The following is a 21,404-nucleotide window of genomic DNA, read 5'->3' on the forward strand; positions in this document are numbered from 1 at the left end:
CCTTTTGACATCATAATAGATTTCAGTTGCCAAAGCTTGAAGAGAGAGAGAATAAAATGTAAGAGCGCGCTGCACGAGGGCTTGGATGGCATCCAAGCGCAGGTAGGCGAGGAGCGCTGTGCGGGGCGCAGCGTGGCCGCGCTGCGTCCCTGGGGGGCGGTGGGACGCTCCGGAGTCCTCGTGCCTGTCCCTCAGCCCGTGGCCACAAAGGTGTTTAAGTTGCAAGGCTGGATAAGATGCTGATACGATTGGGCTCTGCGGTATCGATGAAGGGCCTTTGAAGTCCCGGCGGCTGCTTGCAGCTGATAACCGCGGGGGCGTGCAGGCTGCGGCGCTGAGCGTGTCTGGTCTCAGCCCTGCCTCTCGTCCCCCCGCGTGGGCTTTCTCCTCATCCTGCATCCCCACAGCATGTGGCGTGGCCACTGGTTACGGGACGGCAGGCTGAGATTCGGTCTTCCAGCCCTTGTCGTGCGCTCCTTGGGGGCTTCCACGTCACTTAGGGTGCGAGATGGGAGCGCTGGTTTGGGCGCAGCGTCACGTTTCAAGTCGTGTTTCCTGGGCAAACACCGACAGCTGATAGAGAGCGGCCTGAGCAAACCTGCAGCGGGCTGCGGTGGCAGCTGGGAGCCGCTCCGTTAGCATGGGGCAGCGTGGATCGAAGGAGAGGGCCCAGCAGGAGCTTTCCAGAGTGCCTCCGGTACCTGAATTCACCCACTTGGCAAACTTTGTCTTGTAGAGACTTCTCACAATATTTTTCTTTTTATAGGGACTCTCTGTTCTCTCTATTTATAGAGACTTCTCTTCCATTGTCTCCTATCCTGGAAGAGACAGATACCTTGCGTTCAGGTGGCTTGAAGAAGAGACTGAGTTGTTTCCCTCTTGGGAGGTTTATTTTAGTGGGGTAAAACTGGGGTGCTTAAATCTGAGGGGTGAGCCCTACCTTGGGAATGTGTGACAAATGAAACGGACTCTTCGTAAAGCACATCCGTGCCCTTCCCATCTTCTGCTTCTTTCAACATTTGCCCTTTGTCTTCTAAGTCTGAAAATGGAAGAATTTATTAATGTTTGTTTCCTCCCTGTTTGTTCGTGAGCTGCGTTCTCAAGGGCGTTTCATGTGCTCTTTCCACTCTAATGGGATTGTCCATTGAGTCCAGCGCTGGCATGTTGGGAGCCATTCTCACAGATAGCTGATTAAGCCAGAATCTTCCTCATCCGTAGGTAATCCCAAAATACAGAAATTGTTACCGTGAGATTGCTTTTCTAACACTCAGAGTTTATAATTAAGTGCTTTGTAGCTGTCCTCCCTCCTCATCAGAGTCTTTAGCCATGCTGACTCCAGCTCTTTGATTCCCTTCTTCTTTCTCGATCATCTTACTGTGTGTTTTTTTTTTTTTTCCCCCTCTGGAGGTAGTTTTACGTCCGACTCTCTCTGGATACTGCTTCAAAGGTGCATGACTTCGAGTAAGTTTGGGGCACGAAGGAAATATCTTGGAACACTGCACTTCCGTTAGGTTTTTGGTTGGTCTTGCTCATCACTGACTTTGGCGATGGGATCACAGCAGTACAGCCAGAGCAGGTGGGGATGGAGGTGTTCGTTTATCTGGGGCTTATTTTCACCATCCCCATCTTTTGGCAAGGTTGAGCTTGGAGATGGAAGAACTTGAAGAGCTCTGTTTTCAAATGGGCAGCAAATGGGGTGATTAGAACTTCAGATTTTGGCAAAGAAATCTTGCAAATGCCAGGGATCTGGGCAGAAACATGCTCCTCGGTCAGGCAGCCACGTTCCCATGCGCGCACCTGTGAGATGCTCATTCGGTGCTTCTTTAGGTTGAAGAAACTGGTCTTGTGTGTTGGAAGAACAAGACCCAATTTCCATTTCGTTTAGAAGTAGCAGACTAGTACATTAGTCTGTGTTCGCTGGCTAGACTTATTCTGGCTAATGTTTGCCAGATTCTTCTATTACATATTAAAATAAGATCTTTTGAGTGGGTTTTATTTTTGTGCGTGTTTCAAAAAACTAGGCCAGCCCTAACAAGCACATTTTTGTTTTTGTTTTTGCATTTTGTCATTTTACATATTGAAAAACGGAATGCAAAAAGAAAAAAAAAAGCCTGCTAACATAAAAAAAAAAAAACATATATAACTTTGCATTATTCTGCATAAGTGTTAAAATCTGACTGATAGTTTGTGTATACAGACTGCTTTTTATGGTGTTTCCTTTCCCCACCCAAAGATCACAGATGTTATGATAAAAATTAATGCCCTTTTAGTACACGCTTTTCTTTTGTAAACTTGGCGTAAATAAGGTCACACGGTACTTTTGTTACTAACAAATGCAGTAAGATTTAGGTACAAATAGTAGGCAGACATTAATTTGTCAGGGCAGGAACTCCTAAAAGAAAATGCAGAACATTTTTCCCTCCTTAAATCCAGATATTTCAATATCATAAAGTTTTTATTCTAACCATCAGGAGCATATCCCTGTTTGAAGAATTCAGCTTTAAAAAATGTCTTTGTAAATTGAGATTTTAGGACTACCTATTTGGAGGACGTTCTGAATGATAAATGACCTTTATAAGGCAAAAAAAAAAAAAAAAAGTAATTTTGCATGTCTGCTTCCTAGGATATGTGATAATAATAAATGAACATTTTATATATCATTATATATATATCATGGCAGAACAAAAATCAGAAGATATATTATTCATTATTCCTGTTACTTTATATTTAAAAGGCAAAGGTTTTTGCTTCTTTGCCAAAACAACTGCTACAGAATATATTTGTAACAATCCCCACAAATATGAAGGGTGGAGAGATCTTCTAGGTCGTTAGTAGCGAAGGGATGCCTTTAATTGTATTCATTTGAACATTAATACATTAATGCTGAGATTTAAGTACTGTTACTATTAAAAATTAAACTGGAGGGACAGTGTGCAGATCATATGCTTTAGTGTAAGTTGTCAGGTGCAGTGTTTGCATATTTAGCCTGCCATTTCAACACGAAAATGGATGTTCGAGACTGGGTTTGGCTTTCTGAAGGACACTTTTTTTCTTTTTTTTTCTTTTTTCCTCCCCGGTTTCATTTCTTGCAGTGGCATTTCTTTTCATGGATACATTTGCACCACCTGAGCAGAAGTTGCACTGATTAAAATCAGAGGAGGATAAGGAGTAACTTGTTTGCTGTCCTGAAGTCCTCTTGTTCTTCTCCCCTTCCTCCCCCCGCCGTGTCCGCAGCTATTTTGCAATATGCAACCCCCTTCGAGCACTGCCTGCGGAACTGGAGTAGCTCTGGCATGTAGATTTCCCAGTGGGAGAACTTGTGTGGATGGTAATTTTAATGAGACCTGATTTAAGCAGTAGAATAGATCCATAAAACTAATACAAGCAGACTTTCAAGAGCTCTACTATTTGTCAGGGCAGTGAATTTTAGAGGTGCATCCATTGGCTTGGTAAAGAATATTATAATCCTGAAAACTTAACCTGTATTAATTCAGATTGTTTCTATGCAAAGTACTACTGAGAACTTCTCGAATCCAGGGCAGGCCAAATATAGACTTATTTATTTTTGAGGCTAAACTTTCGTCCAAAAATCGTGCTAGAACCACAGGACCTGAAAGCTGTGCTCTATATGGATGAATGCAAAGTCTGTACGAGCGCACGCAGCTGTCTCGGAGCTGTGACAAACCCTTAGCTCTGCTTTTTTCCCCCCTCGTTTAAGGGCACCGCTTGGTCCATACGTATTCCAACCTCTCCTGCATTGTCACACCTAGTTATGTATGGCAGTAACACAGTTTTTCTCTGTCCTGCAGACATAGGCGTTACACCCATCCGAGAACCTGAATCATGCTTCAAGAAATACACTTTCTGCCTTTTATTTTTCGCCCTGGTGCTCGGGAGCTTCCCTTGCTATTGTTGGAAATTGTCTAGTTCTGCTTGGCCTTGCTAAACTGTTTTCTTTCCTTGCTTTCCTCACAAGCCCTCTCCCTCCATGGCGTGCCTTGTTTTATTTTATGTCTCCAGCTAGCTGTTTTCACAGCAGCTATCTCAAACGGCAGTGAGAAAGAGAGCAGGTGGGGGAATTTGGGGAGGGAGCTGGGCCTGCGCGAGGCGGGGTGGAGGTGGCAATGGAAGAGCTGGAGCTCATTGAAGCAGGCTGGGGAGACCCAGAAAGCGGCGGAGAGCAAGGGGGGAAGAGGGCAGAGGAGCAAAAAGGGGGGAAAAAGGAGGAGGGGAGGATCGATGGAGACAGAGGGCAAGGAGGAAGAGGTCAAGGACTGATGTCCTCTGCACCGTGCGCCCACCCGACTGTCCCCGAGAGCCCGTGCAGAAAGGAGGTGGCTTCTGCCAGAGCAGCAGCGGTGACGTGCATTTAAACAGTGCAAAAGTTTATTTGCTTTTTTCTCGCAGGATATGCTAAGTGATTTTGCAGTTTGAGTAGAGTGGCATTATTGCACTTAGCTCTGCATTTATTAAATAAATTTGTTCTCCAACTCGAGTGTTAAGTGTGTATTATGAAACCTCAGAGCCAATCTTAGTGGTTGCAGTGTGCAAATATTTTTAAAATTATGTAATTAAACAGGGCTTGGGCTGCAGTGTCCACTGAAGTGATTTATTAATTGCATGGTTTGATTAAATTTAATGTTATTTTAGTTTATACAGAAAGGGTCGGTATCTTTTTCGCAGATAGGGACATCTTACAAGGCTGTCAGTGATGGTTCAGAGGTCCTTATGAGGAATCTTTAGCACCCAATTAAATATTAACCAAGAAGATGTGACTCGTTCCTTCTCTGTCCCTGAAACTGTGTTTTGACATCTAAGGCTGGTGATAAAACTTTGCTCTGCAGAATCACTTGCAATGCACTCCATTTATCACGAGATTATTTCTAAATTAATCACGCTAAAAATCTTTCCGTTGTAATTGTGCTGGGGCTCAGCGCTGTGTGATGTGTGTAAATAAAAAAATGCCCTTTTAATTTCACGTTAACTGTATCTAGCCGCTCTTGCAGCCAAACTGTATCTGTTTCCGTAGAATGTCATTTTAAAGGTATTGTGGTTACTGAGCGGCAGCTGTGATTGAAAAGTATGTAAACTAATCTTTAGTTGCTCGTGTCATTTTTATATTCTTATGTCAGAACACAAGAAGGCTGCTTTAAATTTGTCTTTCACTGTGTATTAATTTTCAAGTCTAATTTTTCTTGGGTTAAAGCATATACTGCGTTCTCTAGTACACATTACCATTCAGTGCCAAACTAAATGGCTACTTGTGAAAAAGTACAAAATTAGTTCCTGCTTGATTACTGTAAAATACATATTTATTTTTGTAGGGACGTTTTTTATTACCAGTACATAAAGTACAATTAGCCCGCGTGGTATCAGTGACTTAGAAGAAGAAATAATCAAGCACCATGCATTTACCGCTGTGAAGACCCGTAAGTTTTAGAGCTGTGCACTGCTTCCCCAGAAACTAGAAGGAAGGTGCAAAGGTTTTTTTTTTTTTTATTTATTTTTCCCCTTTCCAGGCTTGCCCTGTGTGGTGTTCCTGCTCTTTTAAATGCAGACCATTTAAAATTAAATCCTCGGTTAATATGTCTGCATAAGAACTTCTTTGTCTCTTGATGCCCAACCATTGAAAATTAAATGTGGTTGTGGATAAGTATTTATTCATACCATACCTCACACCTGATCCTGTGTCAGTATGACATCATCCTTGCCACAAAGATTTCTGGTGGTTTAAAAATGTTCCGTTGTGAAGTAAGTGGGAGAGGTAGAAAAGGGGCAAGGAAGGCAACAAAAATAAACTACTAGTGGGATTTGATGTTTTGCCAATTAGAAAAAAAATAAAATCATATTCTTAGGTCCACATACTGCCTTTGATCCGTACACAGGACTTCCATTTGTGCCAGTGGCTGTTGAGCCTGCAGAGGGAAGGCTGTATATGACTTAATTTGTATGTTGTGGGAAGTACATTTTCCTAGCATGTGGTCTAGCTTACTTGAAGAATCTGAAATGCGTTATAAATGTAAATGCTGTGTTTAAGTAAAACTTCATTATGTTTTGGTGGTTTCCAAAAATGCACAGGATTTGACCTTAAAGTGTTATTTCAAGGTGTTATGATGTATGAGCTAGACTTTGTAGTCTTCTAAATTAAATCTTTGAACATGTTATTATTGTATTTTGGCATTGGCAAGATGTAGTTCTCAGCTATTTTCTGTCACAGCCTTCGTTTTTCTTACAAGAGTAAGGAGACGGGGCCAGATCCTTCTGGAAGGCGCGTGTGCGGGACGGGGAGCGCCGTGCGCTATCCGTGGTGTGACTCGGGATGGGTTTGCCCCTTGGATTTGGGCCCGAGCTGACGGTTCCTCCTGGCACGCAGCTCGGCATCGAGGCGGAGCCGGTGCTTCTGCAGGAGCGTGTCTGCAGCTACGGAGGGCCACCGCTCCGCTGCAGAGGCCCACGTAGGATGTGGTGAACAGTTTAGCGTTTGGATCCCGATCTGGTTTGTATATAAAAGGGGTTGTGTTTCTGTTTGGAAAATATGAGCCCCTTTTACGTAGCCCAGGTGTGGATTAGCTCTAAACCATTCGCCCATTCCTGTGTTTGTGGGAGACTGTTTTCAATTCTTACAAAGAAGCCGTACAAGTCAGGCCATAGAAACAGCAGAAGCAATCCAAAAAAGGATTAATATATTTATATATATATTAACAAAGTGTTTGCGATCTCAGAATGGTAGTCTGGATGTAAGAACAGACATAACCGCTGTAAGTATGCTTTCTCCCAAAGAAAACACTGGCAAAACGTTTCCACCTTTGCCTCCCACCTGCACTCAGGGCTTATGTTTCTCCTTCCCCACCCAGCGGCCCTGTGCTCGCGCTGAAGCAGGGCAAGGAGCTCTGCCAGCCATGGGTGCCATCCGTGCAGCTCGGCCCCTCATGATGCAGGGCACAGGGACAGTATTTAGTGTCCCCTCCGGCCACCGAAGGCCTGTGGTGGTGCCCTCGGCCTGCCGGGGAGGCAGCAGGGCGGGAGGCTCGGCCTCGCTCTGCCGCGGTGTTTCGGAGCACGGAGCGGGCTTTGGGCTGGGGTGTGTTGTTGCAGAGAAGTCAATTAAGAATAAGAGCTCTGAGTCAGCAGCCGGGGCTGCGGCCATCGCGCCTGAGAGCGGCCGCCTTTGAAGTGCTGTTTTTGGTACCGTTTTCACGACGCGTGCTCGCGCTATGAATCACGATGGTTACGCGGGTGATTTTCCCTCAAGAACGGAGCCAACCCCAAACAAACGCGGGGCCGCTCTTTCGGTCCAACGCACCAGGCCCGGCCTTCTCGTGGGAGTGCCCACAGGGCCGCTGAGGCCGTCTGTCTGTCTGTCTGTACGTGGCGAGGTTGTGTCCCCCCGTGTGCTTGGTGAGGGAATGAGCCACCGCACATTGGGCTCCCTCGCCATCCACAACCCTCCTCGCAGGCCTGGAGCTCCCTGCCTTACTCCTCCAGAAGCCCGTGGCACCACTCAGGTTTTTCATGCAGTTTTTTTGTGGGGTTTGGAAGAGGATCCGGCCCCAGGCTGCTGCCCATCCTGTGGGTAAGGGGAAACGTGTGCCACTGTCCGCGGGGAGGAGAAAACACTCGTGCCTTGACATTGCCACCTCAGTGGGAAGACATTGGGCTCCGGGATGGTGGGCAGCTGGAAGTGACTGGTGCCAATATTTGACATCCCAGATGGAAAAGACACGTAGGGGTATATCCCCATCCCCTTCTGCATAATGCCCTCCTCGCATCCTGAACGGGGCGATGCTTAGAAACACACCCCGAACTGAGTTCAAAATGGATTGCTTACCCGTGTTTCTTGAACAGATAATTTTGCTGGCACATTATTATTCACCCTCTGCTATTTTCACACTGTGACACTAAACTAGAGAGAAGAAGAGATTGAAATTTTGACCGGTACGTTATCCTGATACCTGACGCACTGTGTCGATATGAGAGTATCTTTACCACAAGGACTTTCTTAGTGGTTTTACAGATCCCAGTGTGAATAAGTAGAAAAAGCTGAACTAATAGCTCAAGAAGCAAAAATATTTTTTTTCTTAAAGAAATTGATTAACATGCAAATATGTACTGTATGCATATTAAATATCATTTCAAAATGTGATGGGCAGGAAGCATAAGTGATGCCATTTGGTTTTGTGGCATCAGTGTGGGTTGATTAAGGGGGTGGGGATAAATTTTGGGGATTATTGATATAGCATGAGTAGAGCCAGATGGTTGTATTACACATCTTTTGTGTTCTTGTTTGCTTCTTAAAGCAGTTGCAGAATTTTGCCCTGGGCAAAATTTACTCTTTGCTCGTATGTTCCCTTGTGAATTTACTTTTGACAAAGTACTTCACAAAGAAGGGAAACACTGTGCTCTGCACCCGCAAACTCATCCCTTCCCTTTGCATTTGTGAAGTCAACAGCCCTGTACTTATAAAATATTTTGCAACTTGTGAAATAAATTAGCAGTAGGTGCAAGTTCAGCGTGTGTGTTGTTACCCCCTCTGTATGTGGTATTGATTTCCAGTGTGTGTCATTTTTTAAATTTTCCTCACAGTGTTATGGAGACGAAACTGTGGAAATGGCAGCCAGTTTGTTTTAGTGCACTAGTTATGTAGTATTCTTCCATTAAAGAAATGTTGTCTTAAAGATTAATGAGCTAATTTTTCCACTACTTTTTTTTTAAGTTTTGAGATTGTGGTATACCTGATTCATGTTATCAAAAACACATACTTTGTGGTATTCAGGTTGAGTGGGAGAAGGTTGTGATAGGTAGGTGGTTCTTAACTGGGTGTTTGTGACATTTGTTGGAACTGCTTATCACCGGAACCACCAAAATTTACATGTATTTGTTATTTCCCTTTGAAAGCAAATTATGCTTTATTTCCCATAAAAAGATGAGTTTTTGTAAAAGCTTTGTAAGAAAGAATTTGTCTCCCTTCTGCCTGGTTTGCACCAGCGCAACTCCATTGACTCAGCTGGGTTTACTCCCACTTTGCATCACTGTAGGCCCGGGGTGTCGAGGGCCCTCTGCATTTAACAATTATAGTGGAAATGATCGTGACTGTAAATATGTTTTGTCCTCTGCCTTTGCCTCTGTGTGAGGCAGTGTGCTTGCAGAAACGGAGTGGGCTCGCCTCGCTCACGGTGGCGGGACTTTTGTGGGGCCCGATTACTGGCTCTCCTGCTCACAGACACTGACTCAGTGGCTCCGCGCCTGTGTCCCCTCTCTGGGCAAAGCTGACCCGATGTTTTGCCCAGGTTGCAAGCGGCAGTTTCGGGCCCTTTGTTGGAGCCAGGAGCACTTGATGTAAAACTGGGCAACGAGCAGCTCTGACCTTATTGAAATCTCTGTCTAGTTCAGTCACAAGTCTGAGGCTGAAGCAACTTGCTTCTAATAATGATGCCATTGTGCTCATCCTATCTGATCAGTTCTTGAAATGTTTTAGTAAGTCTATCTTACAACATTATAAGAAGATAATCAGCTGCCTTAGAAGGTCCCCATCTGGAGTATAGAGTTCTTTTACTGAAAGATGTTTTGCCTTTCCGAGATAGCTCTCGCATTTCATCATCTGTTGTGCAGAGATGAAGTGCATATGAAAAGTCAGTGACTCTGAATCCATCTGTTGTTATTATTTTCCACTGATAATTGGCTTGAACAATGAAATGTCTGTGTCTGTAGCCTTTGAAACTGTACACCCTGTTTATTTTCTGGAGGTCTCGCTCCACTCTCACCCCCCCATTTTTTTTTGTTTTGTTTTATTTTGTTATTTTTTTTGTTGTTGTTTCATTTTCTCTCAAGCTCGTAACTAGTGGAGCTTGCATGAGGATGACATCTTTGACTCTGTGCATCAGTATGTGTCACTCAGCATCTAAAGCTTGCCTGCCAATTTTTGTCAGGGTCCTATGTCTGTTCTGTATAGAGTATAGATTAGGCTTACAGCAGGAAGACTGGCAGACCCAGACTTCATATATAACTTAACCGAAATGTAGTATTTATTTCACTTTATTAAAATATTAATTGAGTCCAGTATCTAATACCTATGGAATTAGATACTACCTGTAATTGTATAATATATTCAGTTGCATCCAGTTTTGCACAATGCAGGGTATTAATATTGGATTCCACTAACAGCAGTTCCATTAGCTTGCTCAACCAGTATGAGATATATATGAGCAGGGAGGCATAACTACCAGCCAGAACTGCCAAAACAGTCATTAGAAGCTCCATTGGGATGGACAAAGGCTTTTACACAGTGATATACTGATTAAATTTTGTTCTATGGTTTATTTGCATCAAGGTTAGATCGCTATCATCTATGTGAAACGTATTATTTAACACCTTATTTGGAAGGTCATTTCAATGCAAAAATAGTGAATGATACAGGGGCTCTAAAATTTCTTGCAGGATTTTTTTTTTTGTGAGGGGCGTTGGGGGGAGGGTTTTTATCCTGTTAGGCTTGACTAGCTCTTCTTAGCAATTTTGTTTTAACGTGGTGAGCTTAATCCAAGGAAAAGTAAAAACTCCCTCCCTTCTTTGTGAGTGCTTAGTTGAACTGAACACACTTGCTTCTCATTAGAACCGTTAGTTATATCCCCTGTCCTTTGGATCCTCGAGCACGTGCTGCAGATTATTGCAGTAAATGTGTGCTGCTTCTTTTAAAGCCCGAATCTGCCTGTGTCTGCCTGTGTGTGCCAGTGTGTGTGCGTAAGTGGGCTTTCAGAATGAAATTTCAGTGCCGAAAGCAGTCGTGTTGTCCATGTTGCACTGTAGTCTGGAGCACAGGAGAGTAAGACAGAAGAGTGTAATCTTATTTGTCTTTCAATGGCAATCATTTAATGCTGCAAGTTATTAAAAAATAATTAAATTACTAAACCCAACATGTAGCTAGGACTTACAACAAGAGGTCAATGTGATTTGACTCCTTAAGTTAGGAAGGGACACTGGTGAATTCCAATTGCTTTACAATTTTGCTGCTTCATCCTGTTTCTGGTATAGAAATATGCACGAGACTGAAAAATAATTTATTTCTCTAGAAGCAAGAGTAAATCACGGTATATAATTATGTATACTTGATTATAATAATAAATGCTGAGAGGTGCTTGGTGGTTATCACAGTCTCTAATTTAGTTGTTTTTGGAATTAAATATAGTCTGGAGGGGTTGTTTTGCGAGACTAATATTTTGGAAATAACATTTTTAGGGGAAACTTAAGGATTTTTCTTTTTCATTTCCCCAAATAAACTACTAATAGGTGTGCATTATGCAGTGATTCATAACAGCTAAAATAGATTTATATGTGGAATGTCTTTTATACAGTAAACAAAACATAGGGACAGCACAAGCAAATTCAGATTTAATATATCAACTCCATCAAAAGTCTCTATTAATTTCAAAACCTCGTTAAGAAAAACTGGGCTGGCAATGTACTGGATTTGACTACAGTTAATGAAAATGAATTTTACAGGTGGTGTTTGGTTGTGTTTCTGCTTTGGTGAGATGGGTGGCTGAGCCAAAACAGGCATAGCACACGATTCAGTTTTTTTTTTTTTTCCAGAGCAATGCTTAGATTAGAAATGAACGTTTGGCATTGAGTAGTTGGTGCTGTTGTTATTTACTATTACACGAGGAAAGCGTTTAGCTCTATGATTTGATTTGATTTTGTAGCTCCTATCCCCTTAAACAAGCTGTGTAGCTTGTCAGAGATCAGGACAGGTAGAATGCACAGCAGGCGTCTGATTTGAGCCAGTTACTCATTTGCTGAGTGTTTGTGTTTATGCAAAGGGGCCTCTTCCTGCATATTTAATCTAGAGTAAGGCAGTGGCTTTTGTTGTGTTTAGACCACATACCTTCAGTCCTTCCTTACACTGCAGCCAGTGTTGAAGCACAGAAAGGCTGGAGAGTCAAAAGTGCTTTAGTGTTTTCAAACTCTCAACTTTCTGCAGTTGGTTGGGAATTACTGTACGTACAGCTCTAAGCCTTTTCTTCCTCATTAATGGGTAAGTTTGCACTACGGTAGAATAAGATACTTTTGTTTCTGTTCCATTTTAAAAACGCAGAAAATGCTTGCTTGTTTGTTTGAATTGTCCAAAGCTCCTGAAGCAAACCTGGTCCGTTCAGGGAGTTTGTTGCAGGGAATTAGACGAAGAATACAGGTGTTTCTGGAATATAGTTGCGAATAAAGTACTAAATGCCGTGCTGCAATAGGCAGGTATTTGCGGGGGGGTGGCGGGGGGAGTGAGTTCGGTGTTATTATTCTTTGTACTAACAAATCCTGTTTTGTAACTATCCTGAAGATAATGCTTCCATTGTTAGCTAAAAGCTTTCAAACAGTGTGCAACACAGAACTGCAAAAGCAGCAGCAAAAAAGAAGAAGAAGGAAAAAAAAAAAAACCCTCTGGTCTTTATTGTTTCCTTAGCAAGGGTCCTCACTAGAATGTCTGCGCTGTAATAGGAAGGTTTTTCTTATGTGGAAATTGAATCGTCTCTTCATTGATATTAATAGCACACTAGAGATGTTAGCCATGATGCAGAGTACCAGAACTGTGGAGTAGGAAACCTGATATTGCAGGGGGAAAAAATGACAGTCCTATTGCTCCTCAGTGTGGGAGACATCCCTCCATGAGAGCAGAGTTTGCATAATGGCATCCTAGCTTAACTATTTACTATAGGTATTTTAATCTCGAGCTCTTTCTTTTAATATAGATGTAATTACTCTCGCTCGCTCTCGCACTTATTAACAGCGCAGCTCGGTTTCTGATTCAGTCTGAACAAATTAGTTTTAAAAATGACTTTCCAGAAAATCCATGCGGTGTGCCTGCACAATGTATACTGTATATGCAACGTTCGCTGCCTTAGGAGAACGCCGGGGTCCAATGAGAGGGAATTGGTATAAAAAATTAAAGAAAAGATGACAAAGGGCACGTCTTCAAAGCAGACGATTGTAGTACAGACAGTGTTGGGAGAAATGTGGAAAATGTGCACCGAGGCCAGAAGTAGTAGTTTTGGTTACCAATTAACTATTTCCTTCGTTTGAGTAACTCCTCTCAAACAGAAGAGTGTGCTGTTCCACCACATGTTGGGAAGTGTGAGAATCTGAATAAAATTTCATCAACCTTATTAAAATGTGTAGGGACTTTGGTCTTCTTGGGTACAAATCAGCCCACAGACGCAGAGGCATTTATTAACAATAAAGACTGCCGAGGGTTTTTAATAACAAAATTACAAATACCATATCTAATTGTAAGCGTATTACTTTTATGCACCAGTTAAAAAAAAAAAAAAACTTTTTATGAGGAAAAGTACCTCAGTCAAAGCACCTTGTGTGATTAGTGCTATTGTATTCTTAAATTTTGATTGATAGAGATAATAGTTTTCACTTAAAAATACAGACAGGTACTTTAACTTTCCATGACAATAGCTATTTGCATTTCTTTTATCTTTTTGTTTAACATTTGTGGGGGTTGGGACGGATTTGATTATTAACTCTTATTGCACACCGAGGTAAATGCTAAAACAAAGCTTTTGTTAAAGCTTCAAAGGTAAAACAGCAAATATTGTTTTTAGCCTTCAATATTTAAAGGCTGTTAAGGGATACCTCGGCGATACCTCCACATGGCCGTGACCACCAGCCGCACTCGGGCGCCAGGTAAGAGCCGGGCCCTGGCGCCGCGCCCGCCCGGGCCTGAGGGGCGCTGAGGGGGCCGGGGGGCCGCGGGGCGGCCCGGCTCGGCTCGGCCCGGCCCGGCTCGGCTCGGCCCGGCCCCCGGTGGCGGCGGTGCGCCCTGCCGTGCCGGGCTGGGAGCGCTGCCCCTCGGCGTGCGCCTCGCCTCGGGCCGGGGGCAGGCTTGAAGCGAGGAGCCGAGAGCGGCGCCCAGGTCACGGCGGGGGAAGCGTCAGCGTTTCCTACGGGCGTCGCTTCGCCAGGCAGCCCGAAGTGACTGCTGTGGGAGTCTCGAAAAGTAACGGGCTTTTTTTTTTTTTTTTAATCTTTTTTTTTCTTTCTTTTCCTGGCTTGGCAGAGACGCCGCAAGCCCTACGCCCACAGCGGTACTCGGCGGTGCCGGGGAAGGGGCAGGGGCGCTCCTGCCGTGCCTCCGCTGAGGCGAGGTCAGGTTGGGCAGGCGGGCGATGCACGCAGCCACAAAACGGTTGGGGCCGGCACCCAGGCTCGCGGAGTTGTTTTAAGGAGCCGGGGGGGGAGCGGGCGGCAGCGCTGGAGGCGCGGGCCGGCCGTGCTGGGGGAGATGGCCTCGCACCCTTGGGTGGGCTTCGGGGCGCGCCTTGCAGTCCTGGCGTCTGGAGGGGTGAGCGAGGGCCGGCTCTCGTGTGCCCAGCGATCCGCGCCGGGCTGACAACCGAGCCGAGCCGGCACTGAAGGATGCGAGGCTCGCAGTCGTCGTGCAAATTCTGCGTTGGAAGCGAGCTGTTGTGAACTTGCCTGTTAGCTGCACCCATGTTTCCTGTAAGAGCTATTAAAAAAGCAGGGCAGGGATGGATTGTGATTAGTTCTGTAGCGTTGGCTTGCACCGAGCGATTCTTTTCCAAGGTTACAGTGGACTTGAAAGGTAATACTGTTTTGAAAGAGAAAATGTGCTGTGCATAGCTTTGTCCTCGTGCCGTTATTTATTTTAATTTTATTTCTGCTTAGAATAAATAAAAAGCACCAGCCAGAGATTCTGAACAGCCTGCTAATGACTGAAAATGAAAACGCGGTATGATTTGCTCACTCCTTCCACCGAGAAGCAGCAAGGTGGTGAGCGTTAATATCCCTGGGTTTTGGCCTGTACCAAATCCATTTCCCCCTCTTCAAAGCGAGGTGAAAGAAGTGCGCTCGGGCTCTGGCAGTGTTACTGTTCACCTGCATCTCACTTTCTGAGGAGGTGATAATGACTCCTGGTAAAGAACATCTCCTGTGCTGTGCTCTGTGATATTTAATATGCGCTGCACAATAAAAAGTAGCCACCTTGATAATGGTCAGAAAAAAAACATCTTCTTCAGCGTATTTGAAATATTTAGTTTAATATATATATTTTTAGGTTGCTAGATTCCTGGAGGGATAAAAAAAAAAAAAAAAAAGGAGGGGCACAACAAAACTGAAGAGGCTATTCTGAACATCTTCAAAGCAATTCTACACGTGACCTGCGTGTGTTGGTACAGGTAGCCCGACCGAGTGCACTGGTAGGAAACCTGTCCGCAGGATTGTGCCCGCAAGCATGCCTCATACCAGCTGTCGCACTTCACGATCAGTGTACACCCTGTATTTTCAGGATTAAAAAAATTCCAAATGAAAACCATTTTTTTTTCTCTTACACATGTATAGTTAACAAAATCATTGACTGCATCTGTTCCCTTACAGGATAACAAAATAATAATAGTGACAATAGCAAGGCATATTTCAGGCTGTGTGTGACTCAGTGAATTTTGAAGGGAAAGAAATAGCTGTATTAGATGGTTCACTTTATTTAGATGAATTTCTTGCACAAAAGTGCTTATTTTGATCATCAAGTTTTGATATTTTAAAGCTTTCAGGAAAACTGCTAGTTAATATTTTAATCAGACATTAAATATATTTCAGCTGATCTTATCTAAGAAAAATTAATGGAAATAAAAATTCAGAAATATTTTTTTGTTGCACTGTCGTGTGTGTGTTCTCTCCCTCTCTCACTCTGAATAAAAAGTGTGCTTTCTAGGTAACGACAGGGAGATTCCCTCTCTAGTTTAGGTTTCCAGTAATGATTTGTGGGCTTCTCAGGGCTGGGACACTGGCAAAAAAAAAAAAAAAAAGTGAATAGTTCTAAGCAGGGAAGCAGTTCAACTGATGTTCTTCTTTCCTGTATAAAATTACTTACAGCCAGTTTGTGTGGGTTCAAGTTCTTTGTTAATCTATTTCTGGCTATTCTATTTGGATACTAATAAAAATGTTGCTCTCTTATTTTGAACTTTATTCTGCAGCACTGTCTACCTCTGTACATTCTTCATATTTTTGGTTAATTTGGCTTTGCAGTAATCACTTGGAGTTGGGACTCCAACCCACAGCCTCAAAATTACCTCCGTGTCCTGATGGAGGAGACAACTAAATTGAATAAGTGTTGTGGGATCAAAAGTGTTAAATGGTCTGACCCAGCAGCAGGTAAAATGGCAAAACCCTCTTCTCTTTTTGTCTTGTCCCGTGGTACCAAATGAACAGGACCTGATCCAGAGCAGTAGGGGGTCTGTCTCTTAAGGCCAGCTGAGAACATCATGGCACTGGCTCAGGTCGTGATCTTTTTAGGATTGCTAAGGGTTGTCTTTCCAACACCCCGTTGAAAACAGCTATTATAAAAAGTACTTCTGTATTCAAGGATTTCAGAGTGCATTAGAAAAACATTTACCCATCTTGCAGATGGGTAAACTGAGGAGCTTGGCGAGCAAATCCAATGTTTTCAGGAATATCTGGTAAAATCTGACCAGAGCAAGTAGTTTTGCATGGACTTTTCCCTGTGTGTAATCCCACTTAAACCGGTGGGACTGTGTCGCAGGCATTTGGAGAGCTTCCCTCAACTCATGAGACACTATGACCACTAGTGCTCGCAAAGTGGATTTTTGTATGTGGTTTGGTTTTCTATTTTAATCATCTTGAGGGGAAATATGAGTATAGCGAAGTGTCTTGCTTTGGTAGGTTGGGATTTTTTCTTTGTTTGCTCCACACACACACTTGCAGTGTTGATGGTACTTTGTGTTTATCTTAAAGACAGCGTGATGGAAGGAATGTGTGTTGCACACATCAATTCACTCACCCATATAAACATTTTCAGGAGGAAAGTCTGTATTTGTATTTCTACATTTTGAGATACTCAACTTTTAGACTACTAATGAGAAATCTTCACAGGTGGGAACAGCTGGCTCTGCTGCTCATTTTAATTTCAGTGGTACGTTTTCCAAATTTTTTTGAAATTCAGGTAGCATACAGAGCAACTTAGCTAGAAACGAAAGCAGCTCAGCTATCAGTCAGTGACTGATTCGTGGGAAGAGCTGAAGTCCTTCTGAACCCTCATTGCCTGTTGACCTTTGTAGACCACATTTGTCTCCCCTGAGTTAACGTTGGGCAAGTGTCACCAGGTTTCCTTGGGGTGTGTTTGTTCCATATATAACAAGCATGTTTAGAAAAAGTTACCTGTCTTTTACAGCACTACCAAAAGATTTATTGTGTGCACTTTTCATGCAGACGTGTAATTTTCAGCAGTTTCCTCAAAAAGTACATTTTAAGGTTGGTTCTTTTGCTATCAGGAAGAGTCAGGGTAGAAACGAAGTCTGCTTGCAAAATACTGCCAAATAGAGATCTGCCTGCCAAATATCCAGAAAATTTATAAAATAGATAAATATGAAAAGGGGTTTACAGTGTCAAATCCAAGATAACCCCTACTGCAAAGCAGGATAAAAGCCTTTATTGTTGCTAATCTAAGAGCACATCATATGTCAAAGGTCATGGATTTTACATAAAAGATGTATTGTTTTACATACTCTCAGGAAGGTGAGACCTGACCTACTATGATGGAGTAGTGTTATGTCCTTTAGAGTGCAGAATCGGTGCCTTACACATGTACCAGTGAAGCACACAGAGCTTCCTATGCAGCAGACATGGACACAGCTTGGCCCCTGATCTTCTGCTATTTTGTTACTAGTACTGTGAAAAAAAATATATCTCAAAAAAAAAAAAAAAGCCAGTGAGCAGCAGACAAAAACAATATTTCATTTCAAGGTAACCTTTTTTTTTTTTTTCTGGCTAAAAATAATCAGTTTCAATGGTAAAGAAGTAATGCCTCATTCTCATTGTGAAAATATTTTTCCTTCCAAAATAAATGGCAGATGAGTACATTTTCTTTTGAAATAATTTTGCGAAGATTCTGATTTTTCCCAGAGGTTGATATTTCGCTACTTCAGTAAAAAGCTTCACCTACTGATGTAAATGGCATAACTTACCATTTGGTGAGTTTCACAAACACCCCCAAAACTCCACCTCACTGTGTGAATTTTATGAAATGGAGTTTCACGTAGCACTGTCTTACACATCCACATGTCACTGACTTTCCGTTTCATATGATGTCATCTGTGTCGGCAAATTATCGCATATTTCTTTCTGGCTTTACTATATATTACTCTGCACCCCTGCAGCAGAACATTAACATTTCAGTGAAATTGTTATAATTTTACTCTATTAAGGTATTTGGTCAATTGATGTGGAATTAATTCTGAATGCTGTTAGTGGTTTGAGTGAGTAACTTGATCTAAATTAATAAACAAATGTTTTTCTTTTCTCTTGTACCATATGTTGATCCCAATTACATGAACAGAAAGTGGCAGATTGTCATGTTTCTTAAAAGATTACATACTCTTTTGCATAAGAGAGAGTACACAAGATGCAGTAATATACAGGGTAAAAAAAAAAACTGCACGTGCTGTTTTCTCCCTCCTACTTTTTATAAAGATGCACTTTAATTATTTCTCTCTTTAATACTTGCTGTTCTTACCACCTTGGCGAACTTGGTGTGCTCTGGTTATGCTTAACCAGAAGAAATCCCAAGACAGTAAACAACTTTTTGAATTAGGCATGGAAGATGCAGCTAGTTTCAAAAGCTTATGGAGGGCTGCGTCTCTATAGAAAAGGATGAAAAAGGAAAGGATCCAGAAGCTAAAATAGACATGGTTACAACCGGTCTTAAAATGCCTGAAGTAAGGAGAACCCATTCAGACAATAGTCAGATTTCTGAAACAAAGGACTGAACTCATATATTATTCAAACTAAAAATAGATTGATAGACATCAAGATTAGGAAAGTTTATGCTAGAGAACAAAGATGTCTCATCTCCATGTTCTTATTTTTTTCTCCCCCCTTTCTTTTTTTCCTTCCAAAGACCCAGTTGTTGTTGAACTGAAGAGCCTCACACGGGCTGGTACTGATAAGCTGCAGCCCTGTGACTTGATTGTTTTTATTAACTCTCTCTGAAAGTCATTCACCATTAAACACGATTAGATTCATTTGTTGCTTTATTTATGTTTGTACTTGCAAATGTGGTGCCAATGAAAATGCTTGGGTGGTGTTGCTGACGCTGACCCGGTAGTCACGTGTGTTACCTTCTCTTCTGCAGGGTAAGAAGAGTGACTTCTTTGGGTGGCTGTAGCTGAAGATTGCTTTACAGGAGCAACTGGAGAAGGTAAATACAAATACTGTTGTACACACAGTTTCTGAAGCATGTCTGAACCAAGGACCTGATCCTGCAACCCCCATGAATGCGCCTAGTAAAGCACAAGTAAAGGCTCCTCTGGCAGCGTGGATAAGAACCGTGAGGTTGGGCTTGGCACTGAGTTTTTGGAGCCACTGCTGTGCCTTAAACACGTGCTTTGCCTGGGAAGTCGATGGTTTAGGTGCCTGGTTTCATTCCAGGAGAAAGGCCTCAAAGATGCCCTTTTGGGCTTTCAGCCACGTGCTGTGCGGGCTGTCTGAGGACTGAATGGAGCCTCTTTGTGAGTGGGAAGGCCCAGCTCCAGTTCCTCTTGGTGGCCACATGGCCAGCCCACGGCCAGCGTTCATGGGTGCAGGGCTGGGAGCTGCAGCAGCTCTGCCCTGCAGCAGGATCCCCTAGCTGGGGCAAATCCCTGGGGAATGAACGGTCAAGTTGGGTGCAGGGCTGGGAGCTGCAGCAGCTCTGCCCTGCAGCAGGATCCCCTAGCTGGGGCAAATCCCTGGGGAATGAACGGTCAAGTTAGCTGCAGTGCTGCTTCGCCCTGCCTTTACACTCCTGGATTTACAGCAGTGCATTGGAGAGCAGAATTTAGCTGTTAATTTGATTGCTTATTATCACTGCAAGAATTAAAACACATGCTTTTTAGGCTTTTGGAACACAGTAAAAAGGAAAGAAATATCACTCTCTGCAAATGATTTTTATTTAAAGCAATGTGAAAGTCCCTTCCTTCTAAATTAACTCCTTACCTCTCTTCTGGTCCAAAGTTTCGAGTTGGAAAGGAATATTAACATCACAAAAGTGGTGATTCATAAAATTAACTTGCAGAAGACAGGAGTAACGCAGATCAGTGTTTGGTACTGAAGGGTGTCATCTGACTGAGGTTCATATGGCTGCTTTATAATCACCTTCTTTCAGAAATTAATAGTCGGTTAAGCACCATAGCAACAAGCAACACTGATGTAAGCGCTGAGCAGTGGCTGCTGTTCGCTGTGATGTCAGTGTTCGTTAGTACTGTTCTCTTGACCTTGTTTGAATATAAAATGGTGATTTCATTTTAAACTTAGAATTTTACGGAGTGACTAAATGCATCAGAGTGAATTAGAGCTATTTTTATTTTTAATTTTATTAAAATGTACTTCAAGGGGGGAAAAATGTCCCTGTTCTCTTCTGTTTTAAATTAAAATAGATCTGAGGATGATGTGGGTTTTTTTTTCCAGTTCTTTGTTGCCAAAAATATCTATTTAGTGAGGATGAAATTCATGAAGTTCAAGTGAATAGTGCAGTCCTTGGCCATCCCCATGATGTATGTAAGCTGTATCATATATGCCTCTCTTCGAGATCTGAATATCACAGTTTTCGCTTGTTTGTTTGTTTTCTTAATGTTGGATCCCATGGAATATTAGATGCGCTTCAGCTATTGAAGAAAGAGCAGATCCTGTAGTTAAAGATGGTGCCTCCTTGCCCAGCAGTGATGTTCCCCATGTGGGTTTTTGTGAAGAAAGGAAACAAATTAAGTCGCAGGTGCATCAGACTGCCTCAGAATTTGTGGGATTCTTGTGGAGCCATGGTTGGTGTGTGGTCATGATGCTATGTGACCTGGGGAAATCAAGAATTTTGGTTGTGATAAATGCAAAACACTACCTGTAGACCTGTTTTCAAACTGCAAAACAAAATTCACAACCTAAAAATAGAGTTTTTCAGTGCATCTTTTAATGGTAGGGCTGGTTTATGTGACAAGGTATGGATTTGTCCTGCTTCCACTGCTACGTGGGGTGCTCTTTCCAACAGAAAACTATTTGCTCCAGGGTCTGTCCATAATCTTGCAAAATGTTTCATAAAATAAAGCCATGAGTGATATGTGGTCTAAGAAACTGGATGTCAAATTTCAACTGGGTGAGAATTGAAACTGCCGAGATAATAAACCATGAGAATAGGAGATAGTAATGGAAATAGTGATAGAGTCCTAATTAGAGCCGTGCCACTGAAACAGGGAAGGTTAAGGGTTTGGTTGATTGAGTTTGAGCTCAATTGCTTGATAGCTTAATTTCAGGTGAAATCCCATCTTCGGAGTTAGCGGTTAAGCCACTCAGTGCAGTTACAGAGCAGGACTCTGTACTCCTTGAGGAGCGGCCGTGTGGCCCCGAGCGCCCCAGAA

The 21,404-nt window shown here is 42.9% G+C and overlaps 1 protein-coding gene across 17 annotated transcripts in view; it reads left to right on the plus strand.

Moving 5' to 3' along the window:
- Positions 1 to 21,404, plus strand: part of FOXP1 (forkhead box P1) — a 384,485-nt gene that overhangs the window by 147,130 nt on the left and 215,951 nt on the right. For 15 of the 17 annotated variants that reach the window (XM_080606041.1, XM_080606022.1, XM_080606050.1 and 12 more), the window contains one exon: positions 19,154 to 19,219. The gene's annotated coding sequence lies outside the window, so the exon portion shown is untranslated. Of the gene's footprint in view, positions 1 to 11,850; positions 12,026 to 19,153; positions 19,220 to 21,404 lie in introns of those variants that run through there. The other 2 variants (XM_080606020.1, XM_080606030.1) reach the window with 2 other exon arrangements.

Source organism: Anser brachyrhynchus, assembly GCF_964034855.1.
Source record: "Anser brachyrhynchus genome assembly, chromosome: 10".
NCBI classification, from domain to species: Eukaryota; Metazoa; Chordata; class Aves; order Anseriformes; family Anatidae; genus Anser; species Anser brachyrhynchus.